The following is a 6,473-nucleotide window of genomic DNA, read 5'->3' on the forward strand; positions in this document are numbered from 1 at the left end:
ATGATGGAAAGCTTATGGCTTTTACCTATCACAGAATATTTGGGCATACAACTTAAACTATAATAATAAATTTACTAATGTTTGATAAAATAAGATGGGGGCATTAAAGATGGCATATAATTTGTATTTTAAGGTATGGGAAATGTGAAATTCTGAATCATTTTGTCTAAAAACCTGGCTTTTATCTTGCCTTCGGCAAATTTACCATGCCTCAATTTACTCTAAATATCTAAAGGATGCTCATTTTTAGTGCTTTGCACCTTGGAATAAAGGGCATAGTATAAGCACAGGGTATTATTGAAATAATCATAAATATTACACACATCTTTTGTTCTTGAATGTGTAGATTTTTTTCCCCAATGACAATATTTCTAAAGCCAGTTTTTTTTTTTTTTTTAATGCTGTCAAAGTTTGTAGAATTATCTTGTCTTTGAGCATGGCATCATCTCTTCTCCCAATTTTTTTTTTTTTTTTTTTTTTTGCTACACTGCACAGCATGTGGGATCTTAGTTCCCTCTCCAGGGATCAAACCCGTGCCCCCTGCCAGGGAATTCCCTCTTCCCCAAATGTAGTATTTTACAGTTGCTTTTGTGTTCTGTGGGCTATAGGATCAAAACCAAGAGTATTTTGGGAGTATAAAAGCATTAAAAATCTATTTTTTCTGATATCTTTCATATTTCTAAATATTTAGATTCTCTTTGCCTCTTCATGGAACAAAGTACAATGGGATCAGGTTACTAATACATATATGTAAACATTTTTGCATGGATGGAATTCATTTAGATCTCTTAAGTACTGTCCTTTTTAGGGCTATTTAAATTATTTCTGTTTTTTAAATGTAAAATGTTATTTGATAATATACAATTAAATTTCTTTTAGAAAGTGACCAAAAATAGTAAAATAACTAACCAGAACCAGAGTTCTTAGGTCCTCTAGTAATTGAGTGTCCTTTTTTACTGATGTCCAACACTTCTAAAGCTCTTGGGAAAACATAAAAAATTGTGGTTACTCTTCTCTAGTGACACTTTAAAACTAAAATTATAACTGAAGTCTTCTTGAACAAAATATACTGCAATATAGAGATAATGCAGTCTAAGGGACAAATTGCAGGACCCTGATAAGTTTAACTAATTTTGAAGATCTGTCTAAATTTTAACTCACGCATGTCTTACTTAATCCCATTGTTTCTGCCATTAGAAATTAGAGTTTAATAAATTGCGATACACATATATATTTTTCCATGAAGGATTCTAATTTCACTTTTCTGATCTCAAAAAAAATCAACTCAAAAAACAGGTTAGGGCTTCCCTGGTGGCGCAGTGGTTGAGAGTCCGCCTGCCGATGCAGGGGACACGGGTTCGTGCCCCGGTCTGGGAAGATCCCACATGCCGCAGAGCGGCTGGGCCCATGAGCCATGGCCGCTGAGCCTGCGCGTCCGGAGCCTGTGCTCCGCAATGGGAGAGGCCACAACAGTGAGAGGCCCGCGTACCACAAAAAAAAAAAAACAAACAAAAAAAACGGTAAAAGTCTTCAGCTATTGCCTCAAGTTTAGCTTTATCCTGTTGAGCTGAGAAAGGACAAGATTTACATTTGTCTGCTTATAAAAGATATTTTTTAGGGCATGGTACTATCCCAGATAAGGTGTTGAAATACCGTGGCAGAAACATATAAAATCTAAGCTTTAAACCACAGTAGATTTAAAGAACAAAAAGTTGTAGTATTATTCTATAATGTCTCTACTTCATCTGATATTAATTCTAAGAATTCCTTCAAATCACTTAATAATTTGTCACCATTAACTTTACAAACCTTATATCTATCCTCACTGTAATATCCTATCTTGAGAGGCAGGGGTGCCTCCTAGATTAGAGCGTGGACAAAGCAAAATTCTTCTGAAGGTGATCCTGGCTTATTTGGCTCTAGTAGTCACAGCTTTAATAGGAATTCAGTAAACTGAAATACCCATTTAAGTTCCCAAATCAGTGACCTGTCCAAATGAGCATTATAACTGAAATACCCTGCAGAGCAGTTCTAACTAATGAAATGTGTTTTAAGACTAAGATTGGCATTTAATCTGTCCTGTATGTCTCTGAATTTTGTCAGTTTTTGTTGTTTTTTACATCGTGGTTGTATGAAGTAACCATTTTTTTCCAGGGTATATAGGATATCCTAAAGCTTTACAGATTTTTAAAGATGAGGATTTGAAAAGCTTCCAGTAGTTTTTGTTAAAATGCTATCTTCTCAGTAAAATGACAACTATTGTTTTCACACATCCACATATCACAAGTAGGACAATATGATCAGAGATTGATGTATGATTGCTACCTAACAATCAGCAAAAGGGATAATCTTCACTTGTGAAACTTCAGAGGTACCCTGAAAGTCATTTCCTAAAGTTAGTGCATGTGAGTCTTTTTTCCTTGAATTGTGCAGAATAACTGGCTTGTGGCACATATTTGGAGGAGTAGCAAGTGAAATGGTATAATGGCTGCAGAGAAAGTGATCTTGAAATACAACAAGAAAAAACAAATTTTCTTCTTCCACTTTATTGCCCAGCTATTTGGGTCAGGAGGTTGCTGTGATAGATCTCTATGCCAGGCCAAGAATGGCCAATTGAAATAAGAGTTCTCAAAGAGTTTAAATATATAGATTGTGTACGAGTGCCTTTTTTTTTTTTTCTCCTCCTTTCCTTTACTATCTTAATGCCCTTTCTACTTCTGAAATAATTCATCTGTTTTGCTTTATGACCAGCTTTAATTCTAGTTGTAGAATAATAGCAACCCTAGAGATTGATGGAAAAGAGCATTGAAATACATTTTTTTTTTTTTTTTTTGTGGTACGTGGGCCTCTCACTGTTGTGGCCTCTCCCGTTGAGGAGCACAGGCTCCGGACGCACAGGCCCAGCGGCCATGGCTCACGGGCCCAGCCGCTCCACGGCATGTGGGATCCTCCCAGACCGGGGCACGAACCCGTGTCCCCTGCATCGGCAGGCGGACTCTCAACCACTGCGCCACCAGGGAAGCCCTGAAATACATTTTTTGAATAAAGACACCTAAAAGCATCTACCCAGCTTAGGGTTGAATTGAATTTCTATGAAAGAAAGTTATTGTTTTATATGCTAACTATGCTAAAACCATTTGATTTTAAAAAGTAAGTCTTAAGTTTCAGAAGTTTCATTTTTGGAGGATACTCCTAAAAAAGGCATATTGAACACAGATGGGAAAATATAAGATATTTCTGAAAGAATTATTCAGTATTATTCAACGTTTAATTTCATGTTTGTTATTGTACCACAAGGATAGTGTCATTCTTGGATTAAAATGTTGGATTTTTGTTAATATACTTAAATCTGTAACCAGTGGTAACACCCTTAGTATTTTTTATTATAGATTATATTTTATTTCAATAAACTTTGATATTTAGACCAAAAAGTCTTTCTGCTATATATATTAATCTCATTAAGCTACTTCTTACAAATGTTAAGAGTGGGGAAATGGGGAATTGACATTAATTCATATTTACTTAGGATTAACTCTTAACATACTTGGACCAACTCTTGATAAAGACAGTGCTTTTCCCTCAAGAGACAGTGAACAAGGAAACAATTAACTCTAAATTATATAATAGTTAACTACCTGATCCCAATGGTAGATTTGTTATATCTGATACTTCTATTCTCTTGGAGGACTAAGTTAGCAAGAACTGAGGAAGGAATATTTTCTCTTTACACCATGCCAATCCTAATATAAAGTTTTTTGTCCAACAAAGTTTTTGTCAGCTGATGTCTGGCATTTCTCTGTGAAAGCTTTCTTTCTTTCTTTCTTTTTAAATTAATTAATTAATTATTTAGGCTGCACCAGGTCTTAGTTGCAGCATGCGGACTTCTTAGTTGCGGCGTGCATGTGGGATCTAGTTCCCCGACCAGGGATCGAACCTGGACCCCCTGCATTGGGAGTGCAGAGTCCTGCCCACTGGACCACCAGGGAAGTGCCTGTGAAAGCTTTCTTAGACTCTCCAGCCTTCTAGGCAGAATTAATCATTCCACACAGTGTTTTGACGACTTCTCCTCATTTATAGCACTTAAGCTAGACTATGAGCCTTTTAAGAACAGGGATCATGTTTTATTCATCTTGATTTTCTTGGCAATATTACATGATCACTGGCACTTTAAATGAACCTAATATCTACTTAGAGGAATTTTTTTAAATACCTATATTATGTGGTAAGTTATATTGCTTGCCTGTCCTTTAAATAAGTAAGATAAGTAAGTTGAGTTATTTAATCAGTTTTCCCCTTTAGCATAAAAGTTATATAGATAGAAGGAACCAAAATCCTTAATCTGTTTCCCCCTACTACCTGACTCCCCTGATTTTCTGTGGGTATCATCCTGTATCCTCCTAGGCTGCTTGGGGAACAGCAGCCTCAACAAAACTAAAGTAAGCAGCCTTGTTCTTTCCCCATTTCATACCCTTTTTACAGGGTCTCTTTCCTCACTTTATATTATCCTATGAAGTACATACCTATTAATTTGTTGGAGCTGAGATTTGAAGCCAAGCAGTCTGACTCCAGAGACTGTGCTCACAAATATATCTGGAAGGGGACAGATAAATCTAGGTCAGGTCTGTGTTCAAATTCTGACTCTTGACTTTTTAAGACACATCTGTTTCAAACCCTGCAGAAATCTTCAAAATCAGGTCTATTAGCCTCCTTTGTACTCACTAGTCTTAAAGCCAGTTAATTCTGCATAGCCTCTTTTCTCAACTGTAAAACAATTTCTCTCTCGCAAAATTTTTATAAAGATTAATGTGCTTAAATTGTCAAATACATAATAAACACTCAATAAATTATAACAGATTGTGGATAACAGACTAGGGATAACTTTTTTCTTACCAGCCAAGAACTTTAAACATGAAAAAACACCTCTTTAAATTAGGAAGGCCCCTTAATCCTTATAAAAGTAAACATTTTTTGATTCTCTCCCACTTATAATGCTGATCCTACCATAAGAACTGAGATCAACCTGGACTCAGAATGGCCCAGAGTGAAAAACATGGAACAAACAAAACTTCAGAATACATAAAATAATATAATCATAAATTCCAGATAAGACTTTGGAAATTGTGACATGTTCTCCCTGGAGATTCATTAGTTTACTCATTTATCAAGGAAGATTCAGGAAGTTAGACTTAATAGGAAGGACCATATTTGGACAGTCAATGATCTATATTTAAAGCTATGGCATTAAATTTTAAAATTAAGTGCAGTAGAAGTCAAGAGCATAGGACCAAGAAAGTCAGCCAGGCTGAAGTCAGCACCTTCAACAATGTCAGGGTCATGTAGGGGAGTAAAGAATAATTTTCCTTCTACTACCCTTCTAAGTTCTTGGCTGGGGCCTTGTACAGAAGACAGATTAATAAAAGAAAAACAAATTTATAATACGTTTACATGGGAGATAGGGAAAAATTAGTAACTCACAGAGGTAGCTTAGAATTCTGGCTTAAATACCATTTCAGTTAAAGACAAAAGAAAGTGTGTGTGGGAGACCAGTTATGCAGAAGTAACCATGAAAAGTACAGTAAACAAGAGCAAGGTTTGTTATGCAGATTAAAGTCTTTAAATTGGTGCCTTCTCCATTGATTAGATTCTCTTGTGATTTAGTCCTCTTTCTGGTAAAGGAAGATTTCCTTTATAAGTATAAATTTCCATTACAAAAAAGCAACTTTGTTTTCAGAACTTCTTCTGTATCTGCTATTTCTCCAAATAATTCTTATTGCAAAGAGGCATATTTTGGGGTGGCATATTCTGCTACCCTTCAATCAACTCAGGCAGAAGGTGATAGCATTTAAAGGATTCTTCATCCTTTTGAGGACTTTTCTTCGGGCTGCCAACTTTACTAAATAAATCACTATAAAGAAGTGGTGATACTTTAAATAAAATATAGTAGCCTCTGAACCCTGGCATTCCACTGAATGTCCTAGTCCTTAAAATATGGAACTAACTGGTTACTAATAAGTGTTATATCAGCAGTACTCCCTATTTATTGGAATATTATCATTTATCAGACATTGAACTGTTTATATTATTCTTACTTAATCCTCACAAAAATTTTAAGAGATTGATACTATCACAGCTAAGGAAACAGAAACTTGAAAGATTAAGCAACTTGCAAAAAGTCAGTGCTTAGTGGCAACTTGAAATTTAAAACTGAACCTGTCTAATATTCTATAGTCCATTCTCTTTACTTCACAATTATGGAAGCATTCACAAATTTGCATACCTAATATGTTCCAATGACCTCCTTCCTTTTTAAACCACTTCTTATATTTCTGATATTTTTCATCTACATTCCTGGTATCCAATCAAAATTTTAAGCCTGGGATCACTAAAGGTTTGCTCCTCTTCTAGATGTGTCATTGTTTTAGTCCTTACAGTTAGGTCTATGATCCATTTCAAGTTAATTTTTTTCTTTTTAA

Source organism: Hyperoodon ampullatus (assembly GCF_949752795.1).
Source record: "Hyperoodon ampullatus genome assembly, chromosome: 3".
Classification (NCBI taxonomy): Eukaryota; Metazoa; Chordata; class Mammalia; order Artiodactyla; family Ziphiidae; genus Hyperoodon; species Hyperoodon ampullatus.